Source organism: Podarcis muralis, chromosome 17, assembly GCF_964188315.1.
Source record: "Podarcis muralis chromosome 17, rPodMur119.hap1.1, whole genome shotgun sequence".
In the NCBI taxonomy this organism is placed as follows: Eukaryota; Metazoa; Chordata; class Lepidosauria; order Squamata; family Lacertidae; genus Podarcis; species Podarcis muralis.
Window position 1 is genome coordinate 11,388,560 of NC_135671.1, and position 23,690 is coordinate 11,412,249.

The 23,690-nt window shown below is 41.0% G+C and overlaps 1 protein-coding gene and 1 long non-coding RNA gene across 11 annotated transcripts in view; one reads left to right on the forward strand and one right to left on the reverse strand.

Moving 5' to 3' along the window:
* Positions 1-23,690, forward strand: part of LOC144326010 (uncharacterized) — a 126,669-nt gene that overhangs the window by 79,676 nt on the left and 23,303 nt on the right. The gene's annotated exons all lie outside the window — the stretch shown is intronic.
* The window catches only part of NRG1 (neuregulin 1), a 304,550-nt gene that overhangs the window by 30,369 nt on the left and 250,491 nt on the right, over positions 1-23,690 (reverse strand). The window lies entirely within an intron of this gene.

Here is a 23,690-nt window from a genome sequence, read left to right on the forward strand (position 1 = left end):
ATGTTTAAAGAAAAGATGAACTATATCATACTATAGTTCAGCTATAATTAACAGTGAAATTAAAATAATTGGTAAACTATGCTTTGCATGTAACAAAGTCACTGTACAAATTTGCAAATGTATATACAATGTAAAGCCACAGAGTTCTATTACACATGGGCTGGGTCTACAATGATCTGTAAAACGTCATTAAAAATAATGTTATAAAACGCTCAATACATTTTTATTGCCGAAGGCTCACTGCTCTACAGCGCCTTCTGGTGTCACATTTTAATAACACATTTTAAATATTATAAACAATGAGTGTAGATGAGCCCATCGTATCTTGAATGTCTCCTTTCTTTGCAAAAACAACAACAAAAACCCCAAACACTATCCTGATCCTGGATCTAGCAGTGACCAGGGCATTAAACTGGAGACTATGGTGTCCCTGGCTAAGGAACCAGCCTGAGAACTTGCTGGTGATCCACTGAACTATAGACTGTCAAGCAGGAATATTAAAATACTTTATTGTCACCTGTACAACTTGTATACAGTGAGATTACACGAGCACCCCCCACTCAGCTCTCTTAGTCTTAATTCTCCTTGTTTACTGACGCACACCCACCAAACCCGAAAGTCAGTTGCCCTGTTGTTATCTTTTCATTCAGCAGGCTAACAGTCCACGGATAGAAGCTGTTCTTTACCCTGTTGGTGCGACTAATCATGCTTCTATATCTTCTGCCTGAGGGCAGGAGATCAAGAAAGTGCCGGCCAGGGTGTGAATCATCTCAGAGAATTTTCCTCACTCTCCTGAGGCAACGTTCTTCCGCTATTTCATCCAGCGGATTCACGGGACAGTTCATAATATCTTGTGCTGTATTCACCACACTCTGCAGGCTCTTCCTATCAGTTGGTGTCAAACCAGTGTACCACACCGTGATGCAATATGAAAGGACACTTTCAGGAACCAACTGAATCTGATGTCCCAACACCCTGGCACACAGAACCAGAATGAGGAGGCTCACAGTCCTCTTCCGCTTGGTTCAAGTGCCTCACCACCTCACCAGTTCAGCCCTGCAGGCAAAAAGGCCTTGAATATAGGAGAATTGTCCATTTTCAGGCTGACAGGTTGGCCCTTCAAGATACCCTAGTTTTGAAACAGGCCTCGGTTCATTTCCAACTCTTCTGGGGGCAAGTTGTTCACTAGGAGCTCTCCTTGGTGCTGCCTTGCTCCATTGGTTCTCATGAGGAACCAGAACAGGACCTTAATAGCCTGGCAACCTCTTGGCCTCACATACATTTCACTGGTTGTAAGGTGAAATAATCAAATACTGAATTATGTTGCTAATCCTGCAAATATGCTCATTGCAATTATTTTGCTATTGTCAGACACTGCAGTGTGGAAAATACATCACCAGCACTCCAATGAAGAATTTAGTTGAGTCTGCAATCCTATGCACACTGCCCTGGAAGTATGCTCCACTGAACATATGCTCTTCTGAGTAAATAGGAATAGCTTTGCTGCCATTGTATGAGACAATTTTATAGAGGGGCAAAGCAGGCAGAAAAGGCTGGTGAAGGAAAAGGAAGAAACAGAAGTGAAGATGGTTGAAACCAATGTATTATTTTGAAATAGCTGAATATTTTGCTTGAGGCCTCTAATAATTTTTATAATCTATAAGAGGGTCACCTGGGAAGGAAGCTAATAATACCACCAATGCTATAACCATTAATTTTATAACTGACCTTCAAAATGCTCACACATGTATGATCTCAACACTGGTGCTTGTTCAATGTTCTCTTAGCTAGGAGCAAGCTGCTTCACAATGAGGAAATTCCATGTAGCTTGGAGAATGTAAGTTTACGGGCCAATCCCATACAAAAGACTTGGGTGATCTGACTCGTTCCATGCGGCTGGGACAGTGAAATGTCTTCCCAGGAAAGCAGCAGGAAATGTTCATAGATAGGTGGCTCCCACAATGGCTAGGATAATGTCTAGATGGCACCCACCACACAAGAGAGATATAACAGGTAGTAGGAGAGCCGTTATTCACAATCTCAGCTCTCTGTCTCTCTCTCATATGTGAACTGCTAGTTGCTCTGCTCCCAATTCCAAGGCATTTGCCAATTCTCCAGATCACTGGACTACTGATTTCCAAGGTTTAGCAATCTGGGGGCTGGCATTGCTTCTGCGTAGTTCTGCAGAATCGCTCAGCAAGCATATGGTTAAGCCCTTAGGAGGGAGAGGCTCCAGGAGGTCTTCCCTGACTCAATGTCCTCTAAGGAACTCCACATCTTATCTTCAATATGTGGAAGAGATGTTGTTAAGTAACTCCAGGTTGGAAAGTAATCTCTCCTAATATAATCTTCTTTCTCCTTTTACTTAGACATCGGTTTAATAATCCACAAGCTGTATTAAGAAGTTTGAGCATGTCAAAATATTTATTGCATATGCCTACCTAGAATCACATGTGAATTCCATTTCCCACTCCTCCCACTTTAACCCTCTAAAATGTTTCCTCCTGAAAGCAGACTATTACTCTGGAGACGCCCTGCAGTTCAGAAAGTGAATGCATTAATTTGAAAAAGAAAAGCAATATTGTCTGCTTGAGCTCCTGCAGACAAAGCTTATTACTGCCACAAAGGCTAATGGAATGCTTTAAATTGAATTACAAGGATGGTTGTAGAGGAGTCATGCCTAAAGCTATCTATAATTGCTGCGGCCTTCTTGCTTTGCACTTTTTCTTCCAGCAGCTGTGAGATCAGAACTGATCACCCTGGGAGTTTCAGAGTAACAATTAGCTCTTAGCTGATACAAACTTGTGGACAAATCTAGACTGCAGACAAAGCTGGTTTAACAGTCATTCCCCCTCTTTGGGGAATCCTGGGAACTGTGATGCAAGCCAAGGGCCTCCACCAGAGAATTTTCAGCATCCCCACCAAAGTACAATTCCCACGATATTTGGGAGAAGCCGTGTTTGTTAAAGTGGTACAAAATCTATGCAAGTTTATAGTGTAAACCTCTGCTAAGTGGCTGCCTTGTTGTCTTCAGACTTAAATCCTTCACAGACTTGTGCTACATGCACCTAAATTAATCTGCACCAACTCTGATACATTACCAAGTTCAGTACTTTCTAACATGGCTAATAAAGCAGAAATCCTTCTACATAACATCAATGCAATTCTTTTTTATGTTTTTTAATAATAGCCCCTTAATGCTGATTCCTTTGACCACATTAGTCTGACTTCATCTGCTAACAACCCCAAAACAGTATCAATGAAACAATACTGAGATAAAGTGATAAAATAAAATCCTTCTAAATTAGAATGAATAATTTCACTCCAAATTGGAATTGAGTAAATAGCACTGATCTTGACTTTAGCACTGATCGATAGTCTAGGCTATTATTTTCCATGAATCTATGCAAAGCAGTCATATTCATTCCAAAAGAAGAAAACTTAAGTTCTAAATATTTAGAAATACAGAATTACTAACTAGTTGTCTCAAGTGTCGCACAATGAAATGTCACAAGCAACAATTTTACTTTTACTCAGCTCTTTCTCTCTCCTTTTAGATTTTCAAAGTATAATATTTTAAGGCAGCCAGAAAATCCCAGAAGGATTTGTACTTTACCAAAAGGAAATAAAAAGAGCTCTCATGTCAGAGAATAATAATTCATCTATTCTTCTAAATATTTCTTTACCTCTGCCTTTAACAGAGCACCTAACAATTTTCCGAGTAAAACCAATTTAATAATTCATCATAATACATTCTCTGCAAAAAAACCAACAACAAACCAAGGTAAAGTTTTGCTTACCTGAAGCATTGTTGACCTTTTTGTGCCTTAACTTAGGGAAATACATTCTATATACTTTCTATTAAAAAAAAACCCCCAAAACAAACCGCACTGCTAAAGCTTACAAGTACCTTTTGAGTATCTTTTATACAGCCTTAATCTTTTTTTTAAAAGCCCCATGTTCCCTAGGCTACCTTTAGATCTGTGTGAACTCAAGTACAAGATATACTTGTACGTATTTTAATAGGGTTTCTGCCAATGTCAGGTGTAATTTCAAGTGGATACATGATCAGACCCACAAGGTACGATGTCACTGCTCAGTGAAGAGAAAATGTGCCAGTCTCAGAACTTATGGGTCATGAAGAAGACTCCTTTGCTGAATTGTAAGTAGACAAGGGTGTCTCCTTTGGCAAAAAAAGAGATGACTGGAAGAAGAAAGAGCCCACTCTATCACACGTTTCTGTGAATAAGTACTGCTGTCATTGCTGTCAGCAGACGCCTCGCTGTAACTCACTCCACTTCAAGAGGGGCAGGCAGAGTTGCAAGGAAGCAGTAAGAGGAGGAGAATAACATAATGAGAAATTGTGACACCGTATTTCCATATGCTTCCTTTCTCCCCAACATCTCTCATTTAACAGCTTCCTAAATCGCAGAGTTAACCATTGTGCGACAGAATTGGCTTTCTGGAGAAACCAACATGCAATGGATTGGCCTTCACTACTTTGATTCTTTCAAGAAGCGATATATATATATATATCGCTTCTTGAAAGAATCAAAGTAGTGAAGGCCAATCCATTGCATGTTGGTTTCTCCAGAAAGCCAATTCTGTCGCACAATGGTTAACTCTGCGATTTAGGAAGCTGTTAAATGAGAGATGTTGGGGAGAAAGGAAGCATATGGAAATACGGTGTCACAATTTCTCATTATGTTATTCTCCTCCTCTTACTGCTTCCTTGCAACTCTGCAAGGTTATATATATAACCTTGAGAACTGCCGATTTTCTAGAAAACAGGAAAAAACATGGAGAAACCATTTTGAATTAAGTAACAAGTTAGATGGGTGGGAGTCACTTGTTAATTCCTTAGCATGAAAACAGTAACCCTACTGCAAAGGGTTCCTCAACCACCATAGATGTTTCTAGCACAGAGATAATGGCACATTATTTCAGCTTGGTTAAGGAGCTCAGCATGGGAAGAAGTACAGCTTATGCCATTAACTATTAGTGTTGGTTATCTAGGACAGGTGTGGGGAACCTCAGAGCCAATGGCCAACTGCAGCCCTCCACTTCCTTCTAACTGGACCTTGAGATTCTCCCTAGACCACACACCCCTACTTCATATCCTTCTGGAGTATTTTTGCAAGGGTGTAATGTGTGCTTTCTGTGCTCATGCTGCTTGGATGCCTAGATGGGAGGGGTGTGAATGTAGAAACTAGTCTACAAAAGTAAAATTCACATCTGCTGTTCTGCCATGTTTACCTTTGGAAAAAGATCAACCCCTATTTCTTATTCCTGATTATTGAACTGGGATAATATTTCCACAGCTTTACAATACAGTTTTAGAATATGAACACTAGACATCTCTCTTTAAAGATTCCATTCAACTCCTAAGGAAAACAGGAAACCACTGGGCCTGGAAGATAGACACTTCAGGAAAAAGCAAGGGTATGCAAACTTGTTGAAACAATTTCGTGTGTCTTATTGCAGTACATGACTCAAAGTCAGGACTGATTTCCTTTCAGAGTTCAAGCTGAAAAAAGAAAAGGAAATACAAAAGACAAACACTTTGGTTTAGTGTGCCAGATTGCCTTCTCACTGATAGACTTCAGACTGACCCAGTTGGCAGCAGTGCTGGCTCTGCAAAGCATCTAAACTTGCAGAAGAGGCCAGCTAGGTTAATTTATGGGGCAGGCAGCACGACCAGAAACATTTGGGTTGTGTTGACTTTTGAGACGAGAGGGGGCAGATAATGGAGCAGAGGCTGTTTTGAAAGGAAGTTGAGCAATGTTTGAGGTTGAATTCCGACAAGACAGAAGTACTGTTTTGGGGGGACAGGGGGCAGGCGGGTGTGGGGGACTCCCTGGTCCTAAATGGGGCAACTGTGCATAGCCTGGGAGTCATTTTGGACTCACAGCTGTCCATAGAGGCGCAGGTCAATTCTGTGTTCAGGGCAGCTGTCTACCAGCTCCATCTGGTATGCAGGCTGACACCCTACCTGCCAGCGGACTGTCTCACCAGAGTGGTGCATGCTCTAGTTATCTCTTGCTTCGACTACTGCAACACGCTCTACTTTTGAAGGTGACCCAGAAACTACAATTAATCCAGAATGCAGTAGCTAGACTGGTGACTGGGAGAGGCCACCGAGACCATGTAACACTGGTCTTGAAAGACCTACATTGGCTCTCAGTAAGCTTCCGAGCACAATTAAAAGTGTTGGTGCTGACCTTTAAAGCCCTAAACGGCCTCGACCCAGTATACCTGAAGAAGCGTCTCCACCCCCATCGTTCAACCCAGACACTGAGGTCCAGCGCCAAGGGTCTTCAGGCGGTTCCCTCACTGTGAGAAGTGAAGTTACAGGGAACCAGGCAGAGGGCCTTCTTGGTAGTGGCACCAGCCCTGTGGAACGCCCTCCTATCAGATGTCAAAGAAATAAACAGCTATCTGACGTTTAGAAGACATCTGAAGGCAGTCCTGTTTAAGGAAGTTTTTGATGACTGGTGTTTTAATGTATTTTTAATCTTTTGTTGGAACCGGCCAGAGTGACTGAGGAAACCCAGGCAGATGGGCAGGGTAGAAATAATAAATTATTATTATTATTATTATTATTATTATTATTATTATTATTATTATTTGGTACCAAAGACACAGTTTATTTGGGAATGCATTCACCTCCACCAAATGTGAGCAGCAAGGAAAATGGGAAAAGTGATGCTTCACTTTACTGGATAGCACCCACATCTGTATCACTATTTTACTACTACTATTCCTTCTAGCAGGCTTACAATCTAATCAACATGGTATAAAAAGAAAGAGGGAAGCAGATTCAGGCCTTCATTCTTAATGTTACTCTGAAGTTAGTGTGGAAGAAGCAATTCTGAAATCTCGAATGTAATCTGAGGCATATAACCATTCAAGAAATTTTAGTTATTTCTAGGCTTATATTTTAAACCTAGTTTATCCCTGATCTTGATGAATGGTGACCTCTCACTGAACTCAGTAGGGCACTGCAGCCAAAGACTAAAATAATGCATTTATTAATAATATTATTATTCTAAAAAATGTATGTCCTCATAACTTAAATACTCTTAAGGGCAGCTGAACACCCGAAATAAATAAAATATACAATTTTATCAGTAAATATTTTACATATGAAAACAGAAATAGCACCGTCATGATAAAAAGGCAACTGTAAAGCTTTCCCCTAACATCTGGATTTTGTTTTTATGTTCGCTAAAATAAATGGCATTCACTAGTTTCATTAAGAGTATAATCAGGGTCTTTGGAGGGCAGTGAGCCCCACTGAATGCAATCCAACATGCTTAGGAGACTATTACAATTGCCACATCTATGTGGTTAAAACGTTTTAAGAGCCTATAAACAGAAAAGCACGATCACATTCACCCAGTGCTATACCAGCTGCACTGGCTCCCGGTGGAGTACAGGATCAGGTTTAAGGTGCTGGTTTTAACCTTTAAAGCCCTATAAGGCCTAGGACCCTCATACCTACGGGACTGCCTCTCCTGGTATGTCCCACGGAGGACTTTACAATCTTCAAATAAAAACATCATGGAGATCCCAGGCCACAGGGAGGTTAGACTGGCCTCGGCCAGAGCCAGGGCTTTTTCGGCTGTGGCCCCGATCTGGTGGAACGCTCTGTCACAAGAGACTAGGGCCCTGCGGGACGTGACATCTTTCCACAGGGTCTGTTCCACCAGGCCTTTGGCCAGGGCACAGTCTGATCCCCTTTCTCTTTCTGTAATCTTCATAGAACTCTAACCTGATAGTTGCCACTAATTTGATTCTGAATTGCTTCTAGAATGTATTTTAATTAATTGACTGTGCAATTTTAGGTACACTGTGCTATTTTTACCTGTTGTTAGCCGCTCTGAGCCTAGCTTTGGCAGGGGAGGGTGGGATACAAATAAATTACTATTATCAATTTTTATATTTATTTATTTATTTATTTATTTATTTATTTTTATTATTATTATTATTATTATTATTATTATTATTATTATTATTATTATTAAATATATCCCATTTTAAGGAAAACCAGACTATCCTTATGCACAACATAAATAAGTAAGCTCTGTGGGGGAAAATGAATGCAAGATATGGGGGCAGCTGCATATTTTAAGACAATAAATATTAAAAAACACTAAACAACAATGAAATTAATGCTTCTCACTCTCACTTACACTAACATCCGGATCTTTATTATTTCTTCCTGCTTATGTTCCTATAATAGCATGGTTACGTCATTGTCATGCCAGCTTAAGGCCCTGATTTGTGATACTACATTGGTGCTGAAATGCTTCTGTTCCATTTTTAAGCACCCGTGAGCTGGCACCGCAAGACAGTCTTATCTATCCTATGCATGTACAGTGGTACCTCAGGTTACAGATGCTTCAGGTTACAGACTCCGCTAACCCAGAAATATTACCTCAGGTTAAGAACTTTGCTTCAGGATGAGAACAGAAATTGTGCTCCGGTGGCACAGCGGCAGCTGGAGGCCCCATTAGCTAAAGTGGTGCTTCAGGTTAAGAACAGTTTCAGGTTAAGAACGGCCCTCCAGAACCAATTAAGTTCTTAACCTGAGGTACCACTGTACATACCAAGCTTCAACCAGACGGTTCTCCAGTCAGTTTACAAGAAGATAGAAGCAACAATTTTAAAAAATCCGTATAAAAACAGACTAAAACAAGACCAAGTAGGTCCTGAATCACCGAGAAAAGACCCAGCTGACAATCTCCTGAAGGTGCCATGGTGAGGCTAAATATTGATTTTCTGCCATCGGTGGCACAAAGTAGGTGTGATTGCAATTTGCTCTTACTTGTGTTTCTGCCAGCATGATATTTTCTGCCACTTGGATTCAAGCCATTTCCCTATCTGCTTCAATGCCCCAAGCTCTCTAGTAAATTAGGAGCAAGACTCTGTGCACTGTGTGTGGGGGCACTTGCAAGTAATTGTGAAACAACTGGAATCATTTCTATATTCTACAGAGTAACTAGGGCTTTGAGACAGCGCCTGCCATGCTAGCTGGAAACTCCCCAAAGACCCCAAAGAATCTATCAGATTCCATCAACCTTCAGAGACAAACCATTTTAACTACCCAGGAAGAGCAGAAGCAGCTGCAAGCCTAAGTCTCAACCAGGAAATGGTCTGACCATGACAATGGGGTCTAGAAAGATTTTCATACTTCCATTTCAACAGAACTGCAATACTGAAAGAAGACTCTTAGTACTACATATTGTATTGGCCTGAATGTAAGCCTCCCATTTCCCCAAATTCCAATTGTGAAAAGTTAAAGTGCAGCTTATATTCGTGACTGTGGCGTTCATACAGAGCCCTCGGTCGTCTCACGGACTATTGACCCGTACACCACTAATCCTCTGCCACCAACCACTAATCCTCTGCCACCAACCAGGTCCTCCCTGGTAAAATCACTTCAGTCTCAGTCAGGTTCTCAAGTTAATAAAGAAGAGTGTAGTTTATTTCAAACAACACAAACAAACTTTAACGGCATTTCAACCGTTGTTACTCTTTACTTTCTTAGTCTTATTTTCCTCCCTCTATCTCTTCTACCTCCCCTCACTCAAGAACCCACTGCCCTAACTGTCTCTCTATTTCCAAGTGCCTGCCAACTGCTTCTCCAACTGCCTTTCCCAACCAACCAACCCACTAAAACCAACCAACTACCCACCAACAACTAACTCAAACCTTGGGGTAAGCTCTTTTATAATCAGGTAGGCTCCGCCTCCGGCTTTCCTATTGGTCTATATTTTTAACAAGGTTATGCTTAAAATTCTACAAGGTAGGCTCAAGCAATATGTAGACTGAGAACTCCAGAAGTGCAAGCTGGATTTAGAAGAGGCAGAGGAACAAGAGACCAAATTGCAAACATGCGCTGGATTATGGAGAAAGCTAGAGAGTTCCAGAAAGACATCTACTTCTGCTTCATTGACTATGCAAAAGCCTTTGACTGTGTCGACCACAGCAAACTATGGCAAGTTCTTAAAGAAATGGGAGTGCCTGATCACCTCATCTGTCTCCTGAGAAATCTCTATGTGGGACAAGAAGCTACAGTATATGGAACAACTGATTGGTTCAAAATTGGGAAAGGAGTACGGCAAGGCTGTATATTGTCTCCCTGCTTATTTAACTTATATGCAGAATTCATCATGCGAAAGGCTGGGCTGGATGAATCCCTAGCCGGAATTAAGATTCCCAGAAGAAATATCAACAACCTCAGATATGCAGATGACACAACATTCATGGCAGAAAGTGAGGAGGAATTAAAGAACCTTTTAATGAGGGTGAAAGAGGAGAGCGCAAAATATAGTCTGAAGCTCAACATCAAAAAAACGAAGATCATGGCCCCTGCTCCCATCACCTCCTGGCAAATAGAAGGGGAAGAAATGGAGGCAGTGAGAGATTTTACTTTCTTGGGCTCCATGATCACTGCAGATGGTGATAGCAGCCACGAAATTAAAAGACGCCTGCTTCTTGGGAGAAAAGCAACGACAAACCTAGAGAGCATTTTAAAAAGCAGAGACATCACCTTACCAACAAAGGTCCATATAGTTAAAGCTATGGTTTTCCCAGTAGTGATGTATGGAAGTGAGAGCTGGACCATAAAGAAGGCTGATCACCAAAGAATTGGTGCTTTTGAATTATGGTGCTGGAGGAGACTCTTGAGAGTCCCATGGACTGCAAGAAGATCAAACCTATCCATTCTTAACAAAATCAACCCTGAGTGCTCACTGGAAGGACAGATCCTGAAGCTGAGGCTCCAATACTCTGGCCACCTCATGAGAAGAGAAGACTCCCTGGAAAAGACCCTGATGTCGGGAAAGATGGAGGGCACAAGGAGAAGGGGACGAGAGAGGACGGGATGGTTGGATAGTATTCTCAAAGCTACCAGCATGAGTTTGACCAAACTGCGGGAGGCAATGGAAGACAGAAGTGCCTGGCGTGCTCTGGTCCATGGAGTCACGAAGAGTCAGACACGACTAAACGACTAAACAACAACAACTCCCCCCTGTTCAAACATTTTCAAATGAATGGGCAAACGCTACATTGACCTTACAGTATGCAGCCAGGAGCTCAGGGCAAAGTGGTGCCCGCCCCATGTGCAGTCCCCCTTCCTCTCCCCCAAGGCCAGGAAGGGAGAGAGCAAGGAAGGGGGAAGGCTGCCAGCAACGCAGTGCAGCTCACCCCCCACAGTATGCAGCCATGAGCAGCGAGGAATGGAGTGGCTTATATTCGGAAATTTTTTTCTCTCCCCCCACTCCAGTTTTAAAGATGCAGCTTATATTCAGGTGCAGCTTATATTCGGGCCAATACAGTATAACAAATGAGAAACAAGTGTACATTTATAAAACGACTGTTCAGAAAAGACCCTTATCTTTTATTTATTTAAACCACACACACACACACACACACTACTACTACATCAGACAAGACATCCTTTACAGATTCTGAACGGAATCAAATCTTATCAAAAGTCTAATTCTAACAAGGTCAAACAGAGCAGAAAAGAGAAACGTTTTTCTCTCCTAAAGCTGGACATGGATCATTTCACTTGGGTTAAAAAATCAAAAACAGTCATCTGCAGATTTTGTATCATGTTCTAAGAAATGAATATAGAAATTATTCTATTACTAAAATTATTTGATGGTCAACTCTACCTAAAATGATACTTTACATCTTCAGAAAGAACAACAGTGTGATATAATAATAGTTCTTTATATGTTGTATGTGATGGGTGGCAGCACCATAGGAGGGGAAAAGAAAATTGGAAGGATGATAAGCGTACATTTATCTCTCCGTAAGAAGATAAACTTCCATTCCGGAAGTCCGTTCTTAAACCAAAGTGTTCTTAAACCAAGGGATGCTTTCCTATAGCAGCGGGGGACTCCAGGAAGCAGAACATGTTCTGCTTCCAAGGCAAAGTTCACAAACCAAAACACATATTTCTCAGTTTGCCATAAGAGCCAAAACAGCATGAATTTAAGGCAGTAAAAACTCCTATTTGTTAGCAAAATCCATAACTGAAGCAGAAATGTCCTGCCAAAAGGGATGGTTCCAGTGCTACTTACACTGGATATACAAAAACCTAAATGGGAAAACAGGTACCAGAGTTCTGGACACCTAACTTCGGGAAACTCAGCCTTAGAATATTGTACTAGAATATAGCCCCAATAATGCAAACAAAACCATTGCATATTCAGCGTCTTTTGTCATATCAATTAAAGGCCAAAATAGCATCGGGAGGGGGGCTCATATTTATAGGAACGGCAGCAGGTGTACAGGAGGAATTTAACTCTTTCCTCCCCTGCTCTGGTCCTGAGGAAGCTGTGGCTGTAGAGACCAATATGTGAGAGACATGTTTTACTGCAGGTGGGACAGATGAGGGTGTCTGTTTTTGGTGCTACAGGTGCTCCGTGGGGTTCTTCTCTATGCACCCCTCCCAGTGGGTTGTAATGATTATGTGTGTGTCTAGTTCACAGCAGGGAGCCGGTCCACTGTCCCTCAGACCCGGGGGGGGGGGGGGGGGCTGAACTATAATTTTTTTGGGGGGGAAATGAATGAATTCCTATGCCCCCAAAATAACCCAGAGATGCATTTTATATAAAAGCACACACTCTACTCATGTAAAAGCATGCTGATTCCCGGACCGCCTGCGGATCTGGCCCCTGGGCCTTAGTTTGCCTACCCATGGTCTAGTTCAATCTTAAAAATAATCATCTAAAAAGGAAATATAGATTCATTCAATTTCTGCCCAAAGGGAGGAATTACTGGAGTCAGAAAGAGATTCCTCCTAGGAAAACAAAAAACTCTTGACGATGCAGTTCCTAATCTGAGAATCACTCGGCAGCTCTCTGTGAGCTACTAATCATTTAAACAGTGAAATCAGATTTTCTGCATGGGCATGCTGCACATTGCAAATTCAAGAAGATGGACGACTTCCCTCTTTTGAGAAAAATGCACCCTTTTCATATCAACCATCTGCCTCCAAATCTCATCACAGTTGCAGAATAGCATGATTGGGATTTTCCTTTCAGCCACATAAGGAACATTTACAGTAAAATGTCACTGACACGCTGCAGCTATTCATCAAATAGAATATTTCACGTTTTAAAGCTGCTTCCTTTCTCCTGCTTACTCTTATCCCTAAAGCTTCTAACTGCAGGCAGAATACTCTAGAGTAGAGATCACGGAATAGTGAACATACATCGTTAACAGTCAGTGACACCCTCTAGCTATAGTAATAAGGAGGCTATCAGTGGACAGTCTGGGACAGCCTGACCTAGTGGAGAAGCATTGCATTCTCCATAATGGATTAACCTCCCCTGTTGTGTGTGATGCTTTGAAATGTACAAAAAAGGCACAGATTCTTGTAGCAGAAGAGTTACATTTAACAAACAGTGAATTCTTGGCTCTCCTCTAGTCTCTTTGTGTGGTTATCTTATTTCATCGACAGAAGTGATTCCATAGATATCTCACGCAGAGACTAAATCGATACATTTCTGTTATTTAATATTTATAGGTTGTCAAAAATAAGATTTATAATGAAATGCTAAAAAGTTCCCTCGCTGTAGCTTTCCTAATGTAATGGTGCTGCAATAATAAATCTATATCCCTCCCTCCCTTACTTATTACTCACAGTAAACAAAATGAACAAGAATTCATTTAAATAATCTATTTAAATCTGTACTGGTCAATCACTGGCTACCCTGAGAATATTTCTTTTACAAGCTTTGCCCTGAAGTATTAAAATCTAAGGCTGCTTACACATGATTGGAGTACTTGGTTTTTTTCCTCCTATGCAGCCCACACACTATCTAGATCTATTGCAGATTATTTGCTCCTGAAAGTACTTTTTGAGAAACTGGTTTCATTCCAAAAATAAAAGCTCATTGCAGCTTGATTCCCTGCAGTGTGTCCGTTTGAAAACAGATGTAGGCACATCTGGCAATAGGGGAGAGTATATCCACACCTGCCCAATAATGTTGTGGGTGAGTGTATACCAAGATCACAATCACTACTTCCTTCTTCATTCCCCTGGGGCATATTTAGGGAGTAGGAAGATGTGTGGATAATCTAATCAAGGGGATGATTTTCAAATGCCTATAAGGTAACCACACCTACCCATATGGAGGGTAGGATCTAGAATTAATCTATATTGAAAGCAGTTGAAGCAGAGCATGAATTACTTCAGTGTGAGAAAAACTACATTTTTGTGCTACAAACAGATTAGCATGTATACAGCTTTTTGTGTGTGGGGTCTTTTTTGTCCTTTGGCTACGATAAAGATAGGAACAAGAGGAATGGAAATACTGCAGCTAATAAAGGGAGTTTGACTTCTCTGATCAGAGGGAGTCAACAGGATGACAAGAAAAAACAATATATACAGGTTTATATTTGATGCAGCCAAATGCATTGAAGGAACATCATTAGCTGAGACTTAGCCCCACATATCTTCCCTTATTCAAATTTGAAGCAGCATTGCATTAAATTCCAGCTGAGGATAGGTTACCTAATATATTTCGGTCTTAAGAACTTAAACTTTGTTCTCCCTCATAGATTCCATGGGTAGCAAAAATGAGTCAACTGATGGTGTTTCGGTAGAACATTTTTGTATAATGAAATTTTATGCTGCCAAAATAGAATTTGGGAATAAAATCCACAATACTTTTATTCAACAAGATCCATCACCCATACTAATTTCTAAGATGGTTCCTTAGTATTCATTGATAAAATTTTATCATGCCTATGAATCCTCTTTATTGGGCCTTTGTAAATTTCCCCTGAGGAAAGATTTCACTTTACTCAGCGTTCAGTAAGTGCTATCTACAGCCAAGACAAGCATTTCCATATTATTCCATTTAACCTTCACCACTGAATCTTTGGAGCAGGTGAGGATGTCCCTCATGACATTTTTCATTGCTCTGTTTCCAAAGAGGTTCAGTTAAAGTTACTCAGCTACAGGTAAGATATACCCTTTGATAAAATAAAGACCAATTATAACACCTAATTGAAAACAACAGTAAAAAAATTGTATGGGTAGATAGTATTGTCTTACTGTGTTTTTTTTTTTATAGTTTGCTGTTGTTTGTATTAACCCCTTTTAAGGTAACAACTGCATTTTGTCATCTTAATAATAGTTTATGGGGGAAACATAAAATTTGTTGTAAAAACCTCTCCACATGAACTTCTCTAAGAAGCACTGGTTCTTCATTGTTTATCTTCACAAACTGGGAACTTCCTAGGCTGTCAGGTTTAACTTATTTTGACAGGGACACAATTGTGTGCCATAATGGACCAATTAAATGTATTTTGAAAAATTGTTTGTCAGAACATTTATACACAGTTTAATATATCCAACATGGTAGTCATGGAACATGGTTTCGTCTATTTTTGGATAACCTGGATGTCATTTTGAAACAAAAAGTTGACTCAACATTTCAAAAATGCATGTATTTGGAGAACTGTTAAGACAATGTAACCAAATTTGGCACAATAGCCACTGAAGTTGAGGAGCTGGTTTTGGTCTGTGTTTGGAAACCATTGGGTGCCATTTTGAATCTAAACAGCAGCAATGCCAGACACTCCCTCCTAGTTAAAGTTAACACAATCTGTGGCCCTCCAAATTTCACTGGATTCCAACTCTAACAATTCCAGCTAGCATGGTCAATGGCCAGGGACGTTAGGAACCAGTGTTTAATAACATCTGGAGTGCCGCAAAAGTTGCCTACGCCTGGTATATACAGTCCTCTATAATGTTGGTGTTTTTTATTTAATACCCCAGGTTTAAAATACCCAACCCTGACCATCTGAATTCAGTGTGCCCTTTTCTAGAAATATTGTAAGCTGCTGTAATACTGTAATAGAAAGGTGTAGTATATTTTATCTAATATAAAAAATAATCCCAATGAAGTTGTAACACGATAAAGAGCTGCAACATAACTTTACAAACACCAGTAGTCTGGCATAGTAAAGCTACAAAACAATTAACAATTTTTCTTTTTTCCTGTTTAAACTGCATAAAGTTTGAGGCAACTTCCTTGTCAACACTTCTTTAGGAGGACCTGATAGCTGACTACATTGCAAAATTATGTTTCTAGTCATATAATGTTATTTCCTGAGTTTCAGCTGCTAATTTAATAATGGACAAATGACACTCAAAGCCAGGATGAGAATCTTCTATTTTAACTCTGCTCAATTATAATTTTGGACTCGGACCAAATGCTGAAATTATCTCACATGCAATCATTATTAAGAGTGACTTGATTGTTTTTCATGTTGATTCTCATTCTATAAAGCAAGCCTGATTTCTAAAAGATCTAATGGGTAAGATAAAGCTAGGGATACTATATCTGTAACAGGGAAGCAATAGATATTAGTCCATAAGTGAAAACTAAAACTTTTGTCAGGTTAGGGGGCTACCTGGTCCATTTTGATATTTGATACAGAAAAAAGGGGGTATGATCTTTAAAAATGTATAGAAGTCTGCACAACATGATGTGCAGTGTCAGACACATGATGCTTCTGAACGCCCATTGCATACAGCTGTTTATAAGCATCTTATAGGCATCTGGTTGGTCACTGTTCCTGGACTAGGTGTTTCCTTGGTCTGATCCAGCAGGGCTCTTAAGTCCGTAACAGAAACACAATGTGGATTTTGTTGATTGTGTAGGCCCAATTCCAGTTATGAGAAGATTGCTTTGTAAAACACCCATGCAGATTTATGAGATTAGTTGTGCCTCTCTGCTGCCCATTCTAGAAGCCAAACCCCCATCACCAACCTCACTGAAGTGAAGCTGACATACTATGTCCCCTCCCATCAGCTCACCTCTGAGCAGAGCTGTCCCAATACATTTTCCTGAACATCTAGAGATCCTAAATGACTGAGACCTAGAACAATTTGTCATGGAGCTGACCAGAGGAATGGTGACCCTGAAAGCTGGGGTGGCACCTAAAAGCCGGAGCAAGATATAAATGCTGTTGAATTGACTGTGAGTAGTTATCTACTTAAAAAGTAGAGACATCACCTTCCCAACAAAGGTCCGTATAGTAAAAGCTATGGTTTCCCCAGTAGTGATGTATGAAAGTGAAAGCTGAACCATAAAGAAGGTTGATCGCTGAAGAATTGATGCTTTTGAATTATGGTGCTGGAGGAGACTCTTGAGAGTCCCATGGACTGCAATAAGATCAAACCTATCCATTCTGAAGGAAATCAGCCCTGAGTGCTCACTGGAAGGACAGATCCTGAAGCTGAGGCTCCAATACTTTGGCCACCTCATGAGAAGAGCAGACTCCCTGGAAAAGCCCCTGATGTTGGGGAAGATGGAGGGCACAAGGAGAAGGGGATGACAGAGGACGAGATGGTTGGATAGTGTTCTCGAAGCTACCAGCATGAGTTTGACCAAACTGCAGTAGGCAGTGGAAGACAGAAGTGCCTGGCGTGCTCTGGTCCATGGGGTCACGAAGAGTCGGACACGACTAAACGACTAAACAACAACAACAACAGTTATCATAGTGCTATCAATTTCAATATATATGTAAATGAACAGTTGCTAATAAAAGCGAACACAAGTCATATTTTGATTCAAAAAGAAGAAACTTCTGGAGAGTGGTAAAAATGAAGTTGAAACACAAAGTCACAAGGGTCAAATATCTCCAAAATGCTTGGAAATTCTTTAAAACCACAATATTAGAAGCTCAGCTAGAATGTATACCACAGATCAAGAAAAGTATCATTGAGATGAAGAGGATTCCTGTGTGGTTAATGAGAAGAGTCAAAGAAGCTATTAGAGGCAAGGCGGCTTCCTTTAGAAAATGAAAGCCTTGTCGAAACAGGAGAGCAAAAAAGGAACTCAAACTTTGGCAAAAGAAATGCAAGCAGACAATCAGGGATGTTAAAAAAAAGAATCTGAGGTGCACATTACCAAAAGCAAAGAGCAAGAGGGGGAAATGTTTTAAATACAGTACTAGAAAGAGACAGGCTAGTGAAGTCGTTGGACCATTGGGGTCTACTTCAAAGTCAATATGTGCAATGTGCATGTTACCAGATCAGTTCTCACCTGAACCACACAGCATTCCAGCAGGACACCAGAGTGATGGCCAATGCTGGAGCTAGCATGAAGCTTTGAGCAGTGCTGATTCCAGGCCATGCTTCCATTCAAGGATATTCATACATTCGTTACAGTTGTTGCAGTAGGAAGTGCAGTGAGAGCCCATAAAAATATTGTATGAATGAATCCATTACATAGGTGTGCTCCTGCCTAATAATAATAATAATAATAATAATAATAATAATAATAATAATAATTTATTATTTGTACCCCGCCCATCTGGCTGGGTTTCTCTAGCCACTCTGGGCGGCTTCCACAAAGACAAAAAATACACTAATATGTCATACATTAAAAATCTTCCCTGAACAGGGCTGCATTAAGATGTCTTCTGAATGTCAGGTAGTTATTTATCTCTTTGACATCTTGTTTTTGTTTTGCTTCGATTATTGTTTGTCTTTTGTAAGTTTTGGCGATTTTGAATTTGGAGGTTTAAGTATAATATGTTGGTATGGGAAACTGTTGTGTAACGGTCCAATGGCCGTAATAAAGATCAATCCAATCCAATCTTTGACATCTGGTGGGAGGGCGTTCCACAGGGTGGGCGCCACTACCGAGAAGGCCCTCTGCCTGGTTCCCTGTAGCTTTGCTTCTTGCAATGAGGGAACCGCCAGAAGGCCCTCGGCGCTGGACCTCAGCGTCTGGGCAGAATGATGGGGGTGGAGACACTCCTTCAGGTATACTGGACCGAGGCCATTTAGGGCTTTAAAGGTCAACACCAACACTTTGAATTGTGCTTGGAAACGTACTGGGAGCCAATGTAGGTCTTTCAATGTAGGTCTGTGATGTGGTCTTGGCGGCCGCCCCCGGTCACCAGTCTAGCTGCCGCATTCTGGATTAGTGCCTTCATGGCACTCAATAAAAAGGTAATTGAGTTGAATTAAATCATATACGTTCAATTGATTAAATAAGTGCTTGTGTTGATTATCAGTATTTTTATCTGGACCTTACCACTCATGTTGATGCTTCTTACTACATAGGCTTGTTCAAGTGACTTAAGTGATTTTATGCCATAAGAAATATAATATCATTGGCTGTTTTCACTCAGTGGGCCAAGCACGATTATATTTCTCCAGGAAAAAAGTTTTGTCAAGGTCAGCTAAGATATAACTAAATTTGACTAGGTAAGGGCAAAATTGTAAGCAGAATCTTTCTTCGGGCTATTCCATTACAACTCGGCAGAGCTGACTTTAGGGCTTTCCTGGGAGCTAGACATCTAGATCAATCATGTACATCTTAATCTCAGCTGAGAAGAGTAGGGCATCTCAGTGGTAAGGTCAACACAATTGCTGACATTTCTCCGCAGGATTAGAGAGGAACTTTGTTGTTCCTTCCTGATGCAGTTTTAAATGAAATAAACTCCTCCAAACAGTCAACCCATAATAGGAAATGCTTTGCTTGAAAAGTGATGGTGTGAATTAGTCAGTTGTGAAGATACTGCTGAAAGAATTATAAAAATGATCTGCTCACTTACATACACCATAACATCTTATCTCCATAGCATGTAAAATGCTTTACAGTGTGTGAAGGACACCAGGAGAGCATGCAAGCCACTTAATTCCTCTCACTGGCTGCCTGATCTTAATCATCTGTGCTGGCATATCTGCCTACTGTACAAAAACTGTATGCTGCATTCTTGTGTCAGTGACTAAGTGCAACAATTCAGTCCAGCCTAAATTCTTATTTATTGTTGCACCAAATCTCATGATTGCAGTGCAAGGTCATTTCTTCACAGTTGTTTCAAGCCTTAATTATTCAGATCACAAAAAAGGTATTATTCAGTGGATAGTAGCTGTGATTAAATGACTTCTCCTTTAACCAAATCGGTGTAATAACAGACAATACAAAATGTACCGTACTTCCATTATATTCCACAATCTCCCAGATTCTTAATTCTCTCTCCTTTACTAAATCCCTTGTGCTGAGTTATTTGGAAATGCAAAACAAAAGAGGGTTTCTTTATTTATTTTGCTGATACCGAGTAAAAAGAAATTAGGATTAAAAATGGAGCAGTACTACTAAATGAATTGAAATGTATTTTCACTCATTTTCTGAAAGCAGTTAAGTTCACAAACGTGACTAAAATATTGGCAGAAAATTGTGTCTTTAAAAGCACAATTTACATTTTCTGTTTTTAAAGAAGGGGCCCACTAAGGCAGGCTTGAAATATCAAGAAATCAATGAAAAGTAATTAAGTTAAGTGCTCAATGACCTTGGAAAGACTCTGAAGGCAAACTAGGATGTGTAATAAATAAGGAAATATAAGGTAGCATAATATTACATTGTTTTAGCTTTCATGAAACATTTGGTATATTTAACTTTAGTAAAACTAATTTTAAAGTCTTTAATTTTTTTTTAAAAAGCAAAAATGATTTAGGCACTGAAAAATACCTGTGGTCAACTTCAGCGAAGAATATTTGATAAATGTACTATCAATTCTTTGTTTTTTATTAGAACCTGCACAATAAATTATATTACAATCATTTATACTTAATGAATAAGAATATAACAATCAAATCATCATTTAATATCATTCCTATGAGATGCTGACTTTTCTCAAGGCTCTTCCATACTTGCTCTTCATAGAAAATGCATACCCTGCTCTAATCTTCACTGTGGTCATGTCTTCTGGTCAACTTCCAATCTTGATTGGCCACCTCCAGTGTTGGGCATGGCCAGGCGTGCCAACTCTAGGTGGCAGAAGTAACACAAGTCCCCTCAATATTCCTTAGCAGGGGTTTCAGGACACCCCCCCCCCAATACTGAGGGGGCGGAGGCGGCCAAACAACTGAACCGAGCATGGTGTAACATCAAAGGCAGGCTCCTTCTAAGTGTGCGAGAGTAGTAGCTGTGGCCATTGAAGCTGCATGGCACTGGGCAAGGCCTCCCATTGACACACATATGACAGCACAGACATGAGCCACGTTTCTGGGCCCTACCAATCACTGGGCATGGCTAAAAGTAGCTCAGCAGGTGAGGACAGGTGGTTATTGTCCTCTCTCCTCTCATTAAATCATAGATTTGATGACTGGGGAGGGGGAGATCTGCAACCCCATTGTGGAGCTGGGCTCTGCCTAACCCAGTGCTATGTCCACCTTAATTTTTGCTGCTGCTGTCAAAATTGGAGGTAATAACTAATTTAGAATTGCCTTGTTGGGTTTGACCAAGAGCCATTTAGTTTAGTGTTCTGTTTCCTTCAGTGGCTAGTTAGATGCCCCTGGAAAGCTCTCACATAGGGCAGCTGGAGAAGGCCATCTTTTATTGTTTGTCCCCAGGAAGTGGGATATTACTTTAGACTCTTTGTAAATGGTGGCAAGGGGTGGGGGTGGCGCCATTACTTGAGATGATAGTATAATCATGATCTCTCAGCCTATCCTAAGTCACAGGGTGATTGTGAGCTTAAAATGAAAGAGACAGAATCACGAGGACACACTGAGGAAGGTGGGATACAAATTTAATCAATCCATCAATGCATTCACTTAGTCAAAGTGGCTTAGAGGCAGGAGTTTATGAGAGTGGCAGATGAAGTGTTCACACACACAGAGGAACCTACACACATATATACACATGACCCTGGGCCTATCTTGTGCCATTGCATAGATTCTACCACTGTAGCAGACCAACTCCTGTTAGGTAAAGTCAGGAACAGAGCAAGTGGAAAGTACCTCCTGGTTATTCAAATTATAGGCCTGAGCTGTAGAGTATGCACATTGTGTGTGTGTTTGTGTGTGTGTGTGTGTGTTGCATGGTGGCAGACCCTTTTTTGACATTCTGAATATTCAACCAGTTGTTTCATGTAACACAATAGGGATTCCCCACCCCCTCAAATTGACTGTCTCAATGTGCTTTATAATTTTAACAGTCTCTGCCACCTCTCCCCTTAGATTAAAACAGCTAAATTTATCCAAACTGCTAAGTCTGCCCCCAAAATATTGAGATTAATTTGAGAGCCATTCCACTGGTTTTAGCATAATTGTTATTGATTTATGCTCAGATAGGTGGCGCTGTGGGTTAAACCACAGAGCCTAGGACTTGCTGATCAGAAGGTCGGCGGTTCGAATCCCTGTGACAGGGTGAGCTCCCGTCGCTCGGTCCCAGCTCCTGCCAACCTAGCAGTTCGAAAGCATGTCAAAGTGCAAGTAGATAAATAGGAACCACTCCAGCGGGAAGGTAAACGGCATTTCCGTGTGCTGCTCTGGTTCACCAGAAGCAGCTTAGTCATGCTGGCCACATGACCCGGAAGCTGTCTACAGACAAACGCCAGCTCCCTCGGCCCATAGAGCGAGATGAGTGCCGCAACCCCAGAGTCGGTCACGACTGGACCTAATGGTCAGGGGTCCCTTTACCTTTTTTTATATGAATTTGGCACAAAGTCAATAGTTCACAAATTTCACCAAATGAGCCAAAACAAAAAAACCCCACCCTGTTCATTACCTTCCATCATTCACACATATTCTATGAAGAGGTAAGTCACTGCCAAATGGATAAAAAGATCATAAAATACAGTAGTAAGTAGCAAGGGAAAAGTTTCAACTGCAACTAATTATACTTAAAAATTGAATCCCAAGTATGTATGGACCAAAAGGGGGGGAGTGGCTGTTCTGGCTTCCTCAGCCTCCATTCAAGAAATGCTTTAAGAATTAAACTACTGAAACTTGAAAAGCATATCCTTCTGAAGATCTAGCCTCCTTATGCTCTTTGACAAGATGCCTCTCTGGGAGCTCATATGCACAGACTTTTGATTGAGCAAGAGAGTAGGGCATATATACCACCTCTGTTCCCTTTGCTATTGGCCAAGGTCCATCAAAAGTCAAACACATGACCACATTTGCTGAAGCCTCAAATAAACCCGCCAGCACTGCAAGGGCATCTCCTTCTAACATTTCAAAAGAGAAACCTTTAGAGGTCTTTTCAGAACTTGTTTCAACAACTGATCATCTCAGTTTAACATTCCTTTGTCAGTTCCAAGCCTTTCATCACAACTTCCTGCAGGACCAACACCCAATGACCTTGAATAGGTAGGGTGCAATCCTGCAGTTGAAATTCACACAAGCGCCTACCAAACCGCTAGAGCAGCTCTAATCATCAGGGAGCAATGAACAGCAGGCTGCTGCTATCTGGCCAAGGGGAGAAACAGAAGTTCAGGTGTCAGAAGCAGAATCTTGATGTGACTTTACTGTTTTTCCTTACTGGGGGTAACTTAAATGTGCCCGAGGTGTGTATTCTGGCACAACTCACAGCCCAACTGTGTAGCTGCCTCCTCGAGGAGCTGAAACAACATAGCTGTCTAAATGCTAATTGTGCTAGGATGAAGCGGCAGAGGACAAAGCAGAAAACACTCTTCATTTTTTGCAATTACTTCACCTGCTCTGGCCACATGCTGGTGTCAAGAGATCTAAACCATGGGTAGGCAAACTAAGGCCCGAGGGCTGGATCCGGCCCAATCGCCTTCTAAATCCAGCCCGCGGACAGTCCGGGAATCAGCGTGTTTTTACATGAGTAGAATGTGTGCTTTTATTTAAAATGCATCTCTGGGTTATTTGTGGGGCACAGGAA